Raw genomic sequence first — 15,439 nt, forward strand, 5'->3', positions numbered from 1 at the left:
TGTCCTCACTGTGTAAAAATGTCCTCACTATGTAAAAATGTCCTCACTGTGTTGGTTAAAAACTTATTGTGGTCCTCACTCAACCATAAGTACAAGAACACACACACACACACACACACACTGAGGTTGAGGGTTTGTGGCTCGACCACTGACCAATCAGAGCAGAGGAAACATTGAAAGAAAACTTTCGTCTTCGGGTCACATGAAGAGTTCCCCGCTGACAGTGTGTCATGTGACATCACGAGCCCGGGAGCCAATCAGAGCAAAGAGCAGCCTCCACCCTGCGGGTGAGCGCGGGCGTGGTCACGCACCGAAATAACCGGGTCGTAAATCCACCGAGTTTCCCCAGAACATGTGATCCACCAGCAGCCTAAACCAGGACCCCCCGGAGCCTCTTTAAGGGGGTCCGCAGCCTAAACCAGGACCCCCCGGAGCCTCTTTAAGGGGGTCCGCAGCCTAAACCAGGACCCCCCGGAGCCTCTTTAAGGGGGTCAGCAGCCTAAACCAGGACCCCCCGGAGCCTCTTTAAGGGGGTCAGCAGCCTAAACCAGGACCCCCCAGAACCTCTTTAAGGGGGTCAGCAGCCTAAACCAGGACCCCCCAGAACCTCTTTAAGGGGGTCAGCAGCCTAAACCAGGACCCCCCGGAGCCTCTTTAAGGGGGTCAGCAGCCTAAACCAGGACCCCCCAGAACCTCTTTAAGGGGGTCAGCAGCCTAAACCAGGACCCCCCAGAACCTCTTTAAGGGGGTCAGCAGCCTAAACCAGGACCCCCCGGAGCCTCTTTAAGGGGTTCAGCAGCCTAGCAGAGCCTTCAGTTATCAGGTCCCTCTCTGTGGAACCAGCTGCCAGTTGGGGAGGCAGAGCCTTCAGTTATCAGGCCCCTCTCTGTGGAACCAGCTGCCAGTTTGGGAGGCAGAGCCTTCAGTTATCAGGCCCCTCTCTGTGGAACCAGCTGCCAGTTTGGGAGGCAGAGCCTTCAGTTATCAGGCCCCTCTCTGTGGAACCAGCTGCCAGATTGGGAGGCAGAGCCTTCAGTTATCAGGCCCCTCTCTGTGGAACCAGCTGCCAGTTTGGGAGGCAGAGCCTTCAGTTATCAGGCCCCTCTCTGTGGAACCAGCTGCCAGTTTGGGAGGCAGAGCCTTCAGTTATCAGGCCCCTCTCTGTGGAACCGGCTGCCAGTTTGGGAGGCAGAGCCTTCAGTTATCAGGCCCCTCTCTGTGGGACCAGCTGCCAGTTTGGGAGGCAGAGCCTTCAGTTATCAGGCACCTCTCTGTGGAACCAGCTGCCAGTTTGGGAGGCAGAGCCTTCAGTTATCAGGCCCCTCTCTGTGGAACCAGCTGCCAGTTTGGGAGGCAGAGCCTTCAGTTATCAGGCCCCTCTCTGAGGAACCAGCTGCCAGTTTGGGAGGCAGAGCCTTCAGTTATCAGGCCCCTCTCTGTGGAACCAGCTGCCAGTTTGGGAGGCAGAGCCTTCAGTTATCAGGCCCCTCTCTGTGGAACCAGCTGCCAGTTTGGGAGGCAGAGCCTTCAGTTATCAGGCCCCTCTCTGTGGAACCAGCTGCCAGTTTGGGAGGCAGAGCCTTCAGTTATCAGGCCCCTCTCTGTGGAACCAGCTGCCAGTTTGGGAGGCAGAGCCTTCAGTTATCGGGCCCCTCTCTGTGGAACCAGCTGCCAGTTTGGGAGGCAGAGCCTTCAGTTATCGGGCCCCTCTCTGTGGAACCAGCTGCCAGTTTGGGAGGCAGAGCCTTCAGTTATCAGGCCCCTCTCTGTGGAACCAGCTGCCAGTTTGGGAGGCAGAGCCTTCAGTTATCAGGCCCCTCTCTGTGGAACCAGCTGCCAGTTTGGGAGGCAGAGCCTTCAGTTATCAGGCCCCTCTCTGTGGAACCAGCTGCCAGTTTGGGAGGCAGAGCCTTCAGTTATCAGGCCCCTCTCTGTGGAACCAGCTGCCAGTTTGGGAGGCAGAGCCTTCAGTTATCAGGCCCCTCTCTGTGGAACCAGCTGCCAGTTTGGGAGGCAGAGCCTTCAGTTATCAGGCCCCTGTCTGAGGAACCAGTTGCTAGTTTGGGAGGCAGAGCCTTCAGTTATCAGGCCCCTCTCTGTGGAACCAGCTGCCAGTTTGGGAGGCAGAGCCTTCAGTTATCAGGCCCCTCTCTGTGGAACCAGCTGCCAGTTTGGGAGGCAGAGCCTTCAGTTATCAGGCCCCTCTCTGTGGAACCAGCTGCCAGTTTGGGAGGCAGAGCCTTCAGTTATCAGGCCCCTCTCTGAGGAACCAGCTGCCAGTTTGGGAGGCAGAGCCTTCAGTTATCAGGCCCCTCTCTGTGGAACCAGCTGCCAGTTTGGGAGGCAGAGCCTTCAGTTATCAGGCCCCTCTCTGTGGAACCAGCTGCCAGTTTGGGAGGCAGAGCCTTCAGTTATCAGGCCCCTCTCTGTGGAACCAGCTGCCAGTTTGGGAGGCAGAGCCTTCAGTTATCAGGCCCCTCTCTGTGGAACCAGCTGCCAGTTTGGGAGGCAGAGCCTTCAGTTATCGGGCCCCTCTCTGTGGAACCAGCTGCCAGTTTGGGAGGCAGAGCCTTCAGTTATCGGGCCCCTCTCTGTGGAACCAGCTGCCAGTTTGGGAGGCAGAGCCTTCAGTTATCAGGCCCCTCTCTGTGGAACCAGCTGCCAGTTTGGGAGGCAGAGCCTTCAGTTATCAGGCCCCTCTCTGTGGAACCAGCTGCCAGTTTGGGAGGCAGAGCCTTCAGTTATCAGGCCCCTCTCTGTGGAACCAGCTGCCAGTTTGGGAGGCAGAGCCTTCAGTTATCAGGCCCCTCTCTGTGGAACCAGCTGCCAGTTTGGGAGGCAGAGCCTTCAGTTATCAGGCCCCTCTCTGTGGAACCAGCTGCCAGTTTGGGAGGCAGAGCCTTCAGTTATCAGGCCCCTGTCTGAGGAACCAGTTGCTAGTTTGGGAGGCAGAGCCTTCAGTTATCAGGCCCCTCTCTGTGGAACCAGCAGCCAGTTTGGGAGGCAGAGCCTTCAGTTATCAGGCCCCTCTCTGTGGAACCAGCTGCCAGTTTGGGAGGCAGAGCCTTCAGTTATCAGGCCCCTCTCTGTGGAACCAGCTGCCAGTTTGGGAGGCAGAGCCTTCAGTTATCAGGCCCCTCTCTGTGGAACCAGCTGCCAGTTTGGGAGGCAGAGCCTTCAGTTATCAGGCCCCTCTCTGAGGAACCAGCTGCCAGTTTGGGAGGCAGAGCCTTCAGTTATCAGGCCCCTCTCTGTGGAACCAGCTGCCAGTTTGGGAGGCAGAGCCTTCAGTTATCAGGCCCCTCTCTGTGGAACCAGCTGCCAGTTTGGGTTAGGGCCTGATAGCCCAGAGAATTGGATTATTTTGTAAACAATTATGATTACAATTAATTGAATTCCAATTGGCTTGAATTGGACTTTATTATTTAAGTGCCTTGAGATGACATTTGTTGTATTAGGCGCTTTATAAATAAAAATGAATTGAATTGAATTGTTGGCCGCAGGGCGAAGCGGCAGCCGGGTGGATGATGCCACCACTGAGAACTCGTGATGTCATTCCTGCGTCTCACACCGGCTCTATGAAGCCAATGTGTGGTGATATGTGAGGCCCGTTTTCACCAGAAATGTGTCAAATGGTAAAAATCCAACTTCTGACTGAGGAGGAAATGACTAGGGATGGGAATGAGAGCTCCGGCAGAACTGGATCAGCTCTCATGATGAGACCTGATGTTTATCTCAGAGCAAGTGGGAGTCTGAACGTCCCATTTGGGAGGAAATCTGAGGCTGAAGTTGGGTGGAGGTCAGACGGAGGAGTCCTGAAGGAACATCTGAAGCTTCTCCGGAGGTTCTGAAGTGGAACCTCTTCTGATTTGGGCTCCAACAGAACCTCCCAGCAGCTGTTTACTCTTTAAGGCGAGACGCTACAGGTGAATAGGGTAATATTTTAAAATAACAGATATCACAATGAAACTTTCTCAGTTTTGATTACTTATACAAGTATGAAAAAAAATGTATTACAAGTTTTAGAAATGTGTATGTTTAATTATGATTATATATATATATATATATATATACATATTTGCATATATTTCCAGAAGCTAGATCTGAACATATGATAAAGCCAGGTGCAAAATTCTTTTTTTATTTTGTTTTCACACTAAATGTAAAGAACATTACAGAGGGATTTCAGGATATCTGCTTTCATTTCCTTGGAAATCAAAATATACTGTCCATAGCCTAAAAAACATCGATTTTCGCCATATTTTTTTTGTTATAATGTCACATAAATCAGGCCAGGAATGATTAATCTACAAATCCTTCTGTAAATATCTTCAGAATACTGCTAAGTGTATAACTGGTAAGTTTGGTGTTAGTAGGTGCTCCATAGGCTGAGATATCGATACTGGAAAAATACAAAAAAATGATTTTGAGAAAACGGAATTTAAAGATTTAAATAGAGGAATTCAATACATTTATATTAGAAACAATTGCTCCAAAACAGAATAAATGGTCAGGCCCTTAGTAATGCTAATATTGAATAAAAATTCTTTATAGCAGGTTGAAAGAACACATGTTGAAGGAGTAGACTGGCCCAAAATCTCAAAGTTGAACCTCTGCATGAAATCCCTGTTTTTCCCGCCGTGTCTCGCCTTAAAGATGATTTAAGCTTTCTAATCTGTTTCCACCTGGTTTCCTGCCAAAGTGTGAGCTCCTAACATTCTGTTTGGAGTTTGTTTCGGCTTCTGTTCCCACTCCATCGCCCTTTCATTTGGTAATATTCTGCCAGATATGTGAGCTCCACAGAGGCTGCAGGCTGAAAACAGGACGCAGTGTTTTTCCTGGAGTCAAACACACCCGACCACACATACCAGCCACGCACACGCAAACACTCGCACACCAAACCCTGATCCTCCCTGAAAGGCAATTAAAGAGGCTGAAACCCGTCCCCGTCATGTTGCTTTTACAAGTTCAACATCAACCGTGTTTACTTTTAGAGTTTTTTTCTGTGAACGCTTTTAAATTCAAAGTCCAAAAACCAAACCGGACAGAAGTTACAAACGCAGAAACTCTCAGCGTGATCAAACAAACACCAAAGCAAAGACATTTCCAGCTCACAGACAGACAGTTTGTTGTGTTCTACCTGCAGTTAGAGTCAGATCCAACCATCCTGCTGCACTCTTCTTCTGTTCTTGAAGGGCTGAATCACTCAAACAGGTTCCTGTGCCTCTGGCCCCGCCTCTGCCCAACCTGCCTGCCCCAGCTTGTCCTCCTTCTCTTCCTCCTTCTCTTCCTCTCTGCCTGCCTTCATATCCTGCTCTGCAGAAAGGCCTCGCATGGATCTGCAGCTCAGCCTGTGCGGGTCAACGCCGCCCTCTGGCGGCGGTCTGCAGGTGGTGCATCAGCCACAACTAGAGCAGAATAAAACAGTCTGTGGATCATTTTAGTGACCTGAAAACCTTCTCTGATGTGAATGTTTTAAACTGTGGACTGTAACGCTCTTTTAACTGGACTTCCCACAAAGAGCATTAAACATCTGCAGCTCATCCAGAACGCTGCTGCTGGAGTTTTAACCCGGACTAAGAGATCTGAACACATCACAGCAGCTTTAAAATCTTTACTCTGGCTTCCAGTCAGTCACAGAATAGATTTTAAAAGCCTGCTGATGGTTTACATCTGTGATCTGTTCAGAGAATATAAAGCCAGCAGAGCTCTGAGATCCAAGGACTCAGGTCAGCTGGTCCAGTCCAGAGTCCAGACTAAACATGGAGAAGCAGCATTTAGCTGTTATGCTGCAAACAAGTGGAACAAACTGCCAGTGGAGATTAAACTTTCACCAAATGGAGACATCTTTAAATCCAGGTTAAAAACATTTCTGTTCTCATGTGTCTATGCATGAAATCTGCACGCTATCTTTGAACTTATCTGGACTGTTGCTGGTTTTTAATCATTTTAATGATTTTATTTGTTTCTCTTTATATTCTTTTATGTATTTTAATGCTTCTTCCACTCCCTGCTGCAATGCTTTTATTTTATGTAAAGCACTTTGATTTGTTTTGTACATGAAATGTGCTATAAATAGATTTGATTTGATTGGATTTGACTGTTGATCAGGACAAAACAAGACATATTAGGTTGCGTCTTTGGGAAAAAGTTATTGATTTTTCACCATTTTCTTACATTGTACGGACCAAACTACAAATCGATTTATTGCACTGTATACTATGAACAACACCCACATGAGTCCAACAATCTCAGGTATAATTATGCATTTTAACCCAAAAGAAGACTTGGAAGTCGTTTAGCTCAAATAAATTTTTACTGTTTTAAATGTTTACTGTTTGTCTGTATTTTGTTTTGTACTGTATTTATTTATTTTATTATTTTTATTGATTTCTTTTGTTGTGTATTTTATATAACCCTATTCTTTTAACTGTTAGCTCCTCCTCCCCCTTCCCTTTATGGTGCTCTTGCAGGCTGCTATTGAAAATAAGAATTTCTGTTCTTAATTGCTTGCCTGGTTAAATAAAGGTAAATAAATAAATAAATAAATAAATAAACCCCATGGACAGTCTTTCTTAGAGGTCAGAACACCATAAAAAAAATTAAATCCAAGCAGTCAAAACCGATACATTCAAATTCACAGCTACATTCAGATACATTGATAAGGCAAAAAAAAAAACGTTGTAAATAAATTTCCAGTTCTGCATGGTTTCTCTGCCTCTTGTGGCAGTTCATGGAAAGCTGCTTGAACAATAGAGTGCAGGTTACTTTAAATGCTTTACTTGTTTAAAGTGCAGAGAACAGATAAAATTCACAATACACAACAAAATAAAGCATGCGCCAGCATCATCAAAATCAATCAAATTCAATATTTTCCAGCATCGTAGAATAAAAAAAACGAGTAGTGTAACCTGAGAGAGTGCACTGGGAGAACCTCAGAATGTGCAGCGTAAAACTAATGACTGAATGTGTGTGAATGTGTGCATGAACATGCAATACACATAGATGGTCCCACATAATAACCATGCTTAAATATCAGTGTATAGGGCCACAATCCTCCCCCCCCCCCCCCAGCAATCAGAAGGCCGAGAGGGCCCCCAGACCCAGGCCACCAACAGCCCCCAAGGAGCACAGAACCCGGGAAGCCCACCATAGGGACAACCACGCATCCCCCCAGAAGACAGCAGAGGAAGCTCCCGGACAGAGCCCCCACAAGCATCGGGCATCCGCTGCCCCCCACAGAACACACCCGCCCTCAAACCCTACGTGTGTGAATGTGTGCTGTGTACAGCAGCCAGAAGGGAGAGGGGTATGGGGGTCTAGAAGTCATATTCATATATTAAAGATCTGTTATCATTTATTATATCAACCGTTCTGTTATTAGCTATATTTTTAAATGCTTCCTCTTAGAGGAAAGTTTGTCCATGTTTGTTAGCTTTTGTTAGTTTACTCAAATTACCTGCTCTGTATTTCTATGTTGTATTTTTTCTGTCTTTACGTAAAGCACATTGAGTTGCCTGTGGTATGAAATGCGCTATATAAATAGAGATTGATTAATAGTATGCAGAATGTAGTATGCAGTATGTAGTATGGAGTATGTAGTATGCAGTATGGAGTATGTAGTATGCAGTATGTAGTATATAGTATGCAGTATGTAGTATGTAGTATGGAGTATGTAGTATGTATTATGCAGTATGTAGTATGTAGTATGCAGTATGTAGTATGTAGTATGCAGTATGTAGTATGTAGTATGCAGTATGCAGTATGCAGTATGGAGTATGTAGTATGCAGTATGGAGTATGTAGTATGCAGTATGTAGTATATAGTATGCAGTATGTAGTATATAGTATGCAGTATGTAGTATGTAGTATGCAGTATGTAGTATGTAGTATGCAGTATGTAGTATATAGTATGCAGTATGTAGTATGTAGTATGCAGTATGTAGTATGCAGTATGTAGTATGTAGTATGCAGTATGCAGTATGGAGTATGTAGTATGCAGTATGGAGTATGTAGTATGCAGTATGCAGTATGCAGTATGTAGTATGTAGTATGCAGTATGTAGTATGTAGTATGTAGTATGCAGTATGCAGTATGTAGTATGTAGTATGCAGTATGTAGTATGTAGTATGCAGTATGTAGTATATAGTATGCAGTATGTAGTATGTAGTATGCAGTATGTAGTATGCAGTATGTAGTATGTAGTATGCAGTATGCAGTATGGAGTATGTAGTATGCAGTATGGAGTATGTAGTATGCAGTATGCAGTATGTAGTATGCAGTATGGAGTATATAGTATGCAGTATGTAGTATGTAGTATGCAGTATGTAGTATGTAGTATGCAGTATGTAGTATGCAGTATGTAGTATGTAGTATGCAGTATGCAGTATGGAGTATGCAGTATGCAGTATGGAGTATATAGTATGCAGTATGCAGTATGCAGTATGGAGTATGTAGTATGCAGTATGCAGTATGTAGTATGTAGTATGCAGTATGCAGTATGCAGTATGGAGTATGTAGTATGCAGTATGGAGTATATAGTATGCAGTATGTAGTATATAGTATGCAGTATGTAGTATGTAGTATGCAGTATGTAGTATGTAGTATGCAGTATGTAGTATGTAGTATGCAGTATGTAGTATGTAGTATGCAGTATGCCGTATGGAGTATGTAGTATGCAGTATGGAGTATATAGTATGCAGTGTGTAGTATGCAGTATATAGTATGCAGTATGTAGTATGCAGTATGCAGTATGTAGTATGCAGTATGCAGTATGCAGTATGTAGTATGCAGTATGCAGTATGTAGTATGCAGTATGCAGTATGCAGTATGTAGTATGCAGTATGCAGTATGTAGTATGCAGTATGCAGTATGTAGTATGGTAGCATGCAGTATGCAGTATGGAGTATGTAGTATGTAGTATGCAGTATGTAGTATGCAGTATGTAGTATGCAGTATGTAGTATGCAGTATGCAGTATGTAGTATGCAGTGTGTAATATGTAGTGTGTAGTATGCAGTATGCAGTATGCAGTATGTAGTATGTAGTATGTAGTATGCAGTATGTAGTATGCAGTATGTAGTATGCAGTATGTAGTATGCAGTATGCAGTATGGAGTATGCAGTATGGAGTATGTAGTATGTAGTATGCAGTATGCAGTATGTAGTATGTAGTATGCAGTATGCAGTATGGAGTATGTAGTATGTAGTATGCAGTATGTAGTATGTAGTATGCAGTATGCAGTATGCAATATGGAGTATGTAGTATGTAGTATGCAGTATGTAGTATGCAGTATGTAGTATGCAGTATGGAGTATGTAGTATGTAGTATGCAGTATGTAGTATGCAGTATGTAGTATGCAGTATGCAGTATAGAGTATGTAGTATGTAGTATGCAGTATGTAGTATGTAGTATGTAGTATGCAGTATGCAGTATGGAGTATGTAGTATGTAGTATGCAGTATGTAGTATGCAGTATGTAGTATGTAGTATGTAGTATGCAGTATGCAGTATGGAGTATGTAGTATGTAGTATGCAGTATGTAGTATGTAGTATGTAGTATGCAGTATGCAGTATGGAGTATGGAGTCTGTAGTATGCAGTATGTAGTATGCAGTATGGAGTATATAGTATGCAGTATGTAGTATGTAGTATGCAGTATGTAGTATGTAGTATGTAGTATGTAGTATGTAGTATGCAGTATGTAGTATACAGTGTGTAGTATGCAGTATGGAGTATATAGTATGCAGTATGCAGTATGCAGTGTGTAGTGTGTAGTATGCAGTATGTAGTATGTAGTATGTAGTATGCAGTATGTAGTATGTAGTATGTAGTATGCAGTATGTAGTATGTAGTATGCAGTATGTAGTATGCAGTATGCAGTATGTAGTATGCAGTATGCAGTATGCAGTGTGTAGTGTGTAGTATGCAGTATGCAGTATGCAGTGTGTAGTGTGTAGTATGTAGTATGCAGTATGCAGTATGCAGTATGTAGTGTGTAGTATGCAGTATGTAGTATGCAGTATGCAGTATGCAGTATGTAGTGTGTAGTATGCAGTATGCAGTATGCAGTATGTAGTGTGTAGTATGTAGTATGCAGTATGTAGTGTGTAGTATGTAGTATGTAGTATGTAGTATGCAGTATGGAGTATATAGTATGCAGTATGTAGTATGTAGTATGTAGTATGCAGTATGTAGTATGTAGTATGTAGTATGCAGTATGTAGTATGTAGTATGCAGTATGTAGTATGCAGTATGCAGTATGTAGTATGCAGTATGCAGTATGCAGTGTGTAGTGTGTAGTATGCAGTATGCAGTATGCAGTGTGTAGTGTGTAGTATGTAGTATGCAGTATGCAGTATGCAGTATGTAGTGTGTAGTATGCAGTATGTAGTATGCAGTATGCAGTATGTAGTGTGTAGTATGTAGTATGCAGTATGTAGTGTGTAGTATGTAGTATGCAGTATGTAGTGTGTAGTGTGTAGTATGCAGTATGCAGTATGCAGTATGCAGTATGTAGTATGCAGTATGTAGTGTGTAGTATGTAGTATGTAGTATGTAGTATGCAGTATGGAGTATATAGTATGCAGTATGTAGTATGTAGTATGTAGTATGCAGTATGTAGTATGTAGTATGTAGTATGCAGTATGTAGTATGTAGTATGCAGTATGTAGTATGCAGTATGCAGTATGTAGTATGCAGTATGCAGTATGCAGTGTGTAGTGTGTAGTATGCAGTATGCAGTATGCAGTGTGTAGTGTGTAGTATGTAGTATGCAGTATGCAGTATGCAGTATGTAGTGTGTAGTATGCAGTATGTAGTATGCAGTATGCAGTATGTAGTGTGTAGTATGTAGTATGCAGTATGTAGTGTGTAGTATGTAGTATGCAGTATGTAGTGTGTAGTGTGTAGTATGTAGTATGCAGTATGCAGTATGCAGTATGTAGTGTGTAGTATGCAGTATGTAGTATGCAGTATGCAGTATGCAGTATGTAGTGTGTAGTATGCAGTATGTAGTATGCAGTATGTAGTATGTAGTATGTAGTATGTAGTATGCAGTATGTAGTATGTAGTATGTAGTATGCAGTATGTAGTATGTAGTATGCAGTATGTAGTATGCAGTATGCAGTATGTAGTGTGTAGTATGCAGTATGTAGTATGTAGTGTGTAGTATGCAGTATGCAGTATGCAGTATGTAGTGTGTAGTATGTAGTATGCAGTATGTAGTGTGTAGTATGTAGTGTGTAGTATGCAGTATGTAGTATGCAGTATGTAGTATGTAGTATGTAGTATGCAGTATGTAGTATGTAGTATGTAGTATGTAGTATGCAGTATGTAGTATGTAGTATGCAGTATGTAGTGTGTAGTATGTAGTGTGTAGTATGCAGTATGTAGTATGCAGTATGCAGTATGTAGTATGTAGTATGCAGTATGTAGTATGTAGTATGTAGTATGCAGTATGTAGTATGTAGTATGCAGTATGTAGTATGTAGTATGCAGTATGTAGTATGTAGTATGTAGTATGCAGTATGTAGTATGCAGTATGTAGTATGTAGTATGCAGTATGTAGTATGCAGTATGCAGTATGTAGTATGTAGTATGCAGTATGTAGTATGTAGTATGTAGTATGCAGTATGTAGTATGTAGTATGCAGTATGCAGTATGTAGTATGTAGTATGTAGTATGTAGTATGTAGTATGCAGTATGTAGTATGTAGTATGTAGTATGCGGTTTTGAACACAGCCACCGACTCTCTAGCAAAAAATCTAATCTAGATAAAGAACTGAAATTAATCAAATAAAGTTACTCATAATTAGCAAATTAAATTTACAACTAGAAGCAAAAAACAAAAACTAACTTTACAAACAGCTCCTACAGCGGGACGTTTGAGTAAAGAGTTTCAATTAGTGATCGAAGGAAAACGTTGAGTGTAATAAGCTAAAGCTTTGGAGACACATCTGAATCGGGGGGTCAGAAGATGGAATGAACTGGATCAGGTAAAGCTGGACCAGTTCAGAGTTGAGTCAGATTTAAGGTGGTAATAAAACTCAGTCCAGGCTGTTTTAAGGCGGTATTTCTCACATCAGAAGTGTTCAGTCTTGTAAACTGTGTCGTTCAGTGTCTCGTTCTGTGTTTTGCAACCAACACGTGCGCTGCCGTCGCTTCCAAACAGGAAGCAGGGGAAGCTGAGGCCGACGGTAACCATGGCGACGAGGCAGAAACCCCCACGGTTCAGTTGGACCGAACAGAAGGAGGAGCAGCTAAACCCATGATGGAGACAGCAGGAATGTCTCTACGATGTTAGTTAGAAATGCAGCTGTGGCTACAAGCTGCCGACCGGCCGACTTCCTCCAGGTGCATGATGGGAAATAAACTCAGAAACATCTAGTTGTTGTCTTACAAATAGTGAGCCTGTAAGATCTGGAGTGCTTGTAACAGACTGTCTGATAAAGGTGTGTGGTATGGGAGGCTGATGGGTTTTCACTAATAATTACGACAGATTTTGGAGTACAGTCGGCCCTTGGATGCGTTATCTAAACATTTTGAATTGCATTGGGGCCAAATCTGAGCCTCGCTGGCTGGTTCTGGCCTGGTTGGAAGCTGCCAGGAAGCTAAGTTTTCACATCCTCAGCGAATGAGCATGAGTGATGGTCAGCCCGACGGGTCTGTAAAAGGAAATGTGTGTCAGCAGGTGGTCTGGATCTGAGTTTGATGCGTTCCCCTGATGTCGGCTCGGCTTCCTGGGGGGTAGGATTCAGCTGATGGGTCTGTCCGAGGTCTTTTACTCATCATCAGCGCGACTGATATTCAGTCTAAAAGCAGCTTTGTGCACCGCAAAGCCGACACGTGATACTGCAGCAGGAAAACCCTGAAGATGCCCAGGTCCCACAGAGGGTCCATTACAGCCAGGTGAAACCTAACCCTGCTCTGGAGCTCATCACTGAGCCAGAGTTTGGCCTTATTTACGAGACTTCTCCACAACTTATTCACATGTTATCATGACAGGGATCCAGTCCAGGCCCACAATAAATTCTGTTTTCATAGATTTCACTTTCAGGATCATTCTGTCGACATTAACATCACAAGTGTCGCCACTCACCCGTCTTAAACTCCAGCTGATTTCAAAGGTGACGCAGAAGTTTCCTCTAATTCTCTAATGAGTTATTCTTAGAATTTGGAACATTCTAATCTACTCAGTAACAGATCGAGGTTTCCATCGTAAAAATAATTATTGCACCAGTGTGTAAATCAGAGGCCAAAGGGTCTGAAATAGCTCCAGACTTGGATGGTCACAAAATCAGACCAATCTCAGACGTCCAGGGTTCGATGAAAAGTGATCCTGATCAGAGTCTTTGGTCCAACAGCCTGCAGGATCCAGTGGAATGGTGCTGCTTCATGTTGTCATGAGCCGCTTTCGCACAGAGCCGTTCTAAGAACGCAGTTATAAGAACGGCTCTGTCCGAATTCCGTTCTAATAACCGTCCTTCCCCAGCGGAACTGTTTCAGTTTGCATTCCCACATGAGTCGGACCTGATGGGGACTGATGCAGCGCAGCCGTCTGCGACAGTGACGTGTTACTTTAGCGCCACATTCAACAACAAAACAGAACAAAACAAAACCCGGTAAAAATAAGGAGAGAAGAAAAAAACAGCACCAAGAAGCTAACATGGAGAGCGGGGAGGCCACCGTGTTCATGGTCTGCATGATGGTGATATTAATCATGGACGATCACATGGGGCGTCTAACATGGAGGCTGGAAGAGCTCACAGAGAGAGTCAGGAGACGCAGGATGGAGCGCAGGCCGTACTTCTTGGTTTCATGAAGGAAGGAGAGCAGAGCGCCGCAGACAAAGGAGACCACGTGGAGGTTTAACTTATTAAACACGCCAAGGTTGTGTCCGTGTCGTATGAGGAAACAACATGACAAGGGGCGGAGCTAACAACCACCAAGGGGCGGGGCTAACAACCACCAAGGGGCGGGGCTACCGACCACCAAGGGGCGGGGCTAACAACCACCAAGGGGCGGAGCTACCAACCACCAAGGGGCGGGGCTACTGACCACCAAGGGGCGGGGCTACTGACCACCAAGGGGCGGAGCTACCAACCACCAAGGGGCGGAGCTACCGACCACCAAGGGGCAGAGCTACCGACCACCAAGGGGCGGGGCTACCAACCACCAAGGGGCATAGCTACCGACCACCAAGGGGCGGGGCTACTGACCACCAAGGGGCGGAGCTACCGACCACCAAGGGGCGGGGCTACCAACCACCAAGGGGCATAGCTACCGACCACCAAGGGGCGGGGCTACTGACCACCAAGGGGCGGGGCTACCAACCACCAAGGGGCATAGCTACCGACCACCAAGGGGCGGGGCTACCGACCACCAAGGGGCGGAGCTACCGACCACCAAGGGGCGGGGCTACCAACCACCAAGGGGCATAGCTACCGACCACCAAGGGGCGGGGCTACTGACCACCAAGGGGCGGAGCTACCGACCACCAAGGGGCGGGGCTACCAACCACCAAGGGGCATAGCTACCGACCACCAAGGGGCGGGGCTACTGACCACCAAGGGGCGGGGCTACCAACCACCAAGGGGCATAGCTACCGACCACCAAGGGGCGGGGCTACCGACCACCAAGGGGCGGAGCTACCGACCACCAAGGGGCGGGGCTACCAACCACCAAGGGGCATAGCTACCGACCACCAAGGGGCGGGGCTACTGACCACCAAGGGGCGGAGCTACTGACCACCAAGGGGCGGGGCTACCGACCACCAAGGGGCGGAGCTACCGACCACCCAACACCGACGTCAGATGCGTTCTATAGAACCCTGAACAGGCCCAGCTGAGGAGAAGGAGCTGAAATGGTTCCAGGAACTGAGGGCCGTGGTCCCGAGTTCCTGTATGTCCGAATGCGGATTAAAAGGTTATAAGAACTGCCAAAGGTTCCGACAGTCCGAAAGTGGCTATGGTTCCCAGTGTGCTGCTTCATGTTGTCATGGTTTCCAGTGGAACCAACATTTTAAAATTGATCCGAGAGGAAACTGGCAGCCAATGCAGAGCTTTAGGAACAGGCGTTCAGTGAGTCCTCCTATCAGAGCGGGTCAGGCGAACTATTGGCTGAAACGACCCCAAAGTGCCAAGATCACCAACTGTTGTGATGTCATTTCAGTGCACGCTGCCATTAACGAGGGGAAACATGAAACGATTCATGCTGGAGATGTTGCAACAACGACTGATGCAGCGCCTCCTGGTGGCCATGTTCTGAGTAGCATTTAGCCTTAGCTCGCTGCTCGAGGTAAAACACTGACAGATCAGCTGAAAACAAAGTAATTGTTTTAGTAGAAAACACTTTATGGTTCATGATTAAATGTCATAAAATGATCAAATCAAACCAAACTTGTTCAGTTTATTGTCACTGATGAGCAGAAAGTTGCTCATGTT

The 15,439-nt window shown here is 45.4% G+C and overlaps 1 protein-coding gene across 7 annotated transcripts in view; it reads right to left on the reverse strand.

Moving 5' to 3' along the window:
* LOC142370748 (rho GTPase-activating protein 27-like) overlaps positions 1-5,243 on the reverse strand; it is a 47,018-nt gene extending 41,775 nt beyond the window's left edge. For all 7 annotated transcript variants that reach the window (XM_075453190.1, XM_075453189.1, XM_075453188.1 and 4 more), the window contains exon 1: positions 5,141-5,243. The gene's annotated coding sequence lies outside the window, so the exon portion shown is untranslated. The remainder of the gene's footprint in view (positions 1-5,140) is intronic.
* Between the last annotated feature and the right edge of the window lie 10,196 nt (positions 5,244-15,439).

Source organism: Odontesthes bonariensis, chromosome 21 (assembly GCF_027942865.1).
Source record: "Odontesthes bonariensis isolate fOdoBon6 chromosome 21, fOdoBon6.hap1, whole genome shotgun sequence".
Lineage (NCBI taxonomy): Eukaryota > Metazoa > Chordata > Actinopteri > Atheriniformes > Atherinopsidae > Odontesthes > Odontesthes bonariensis.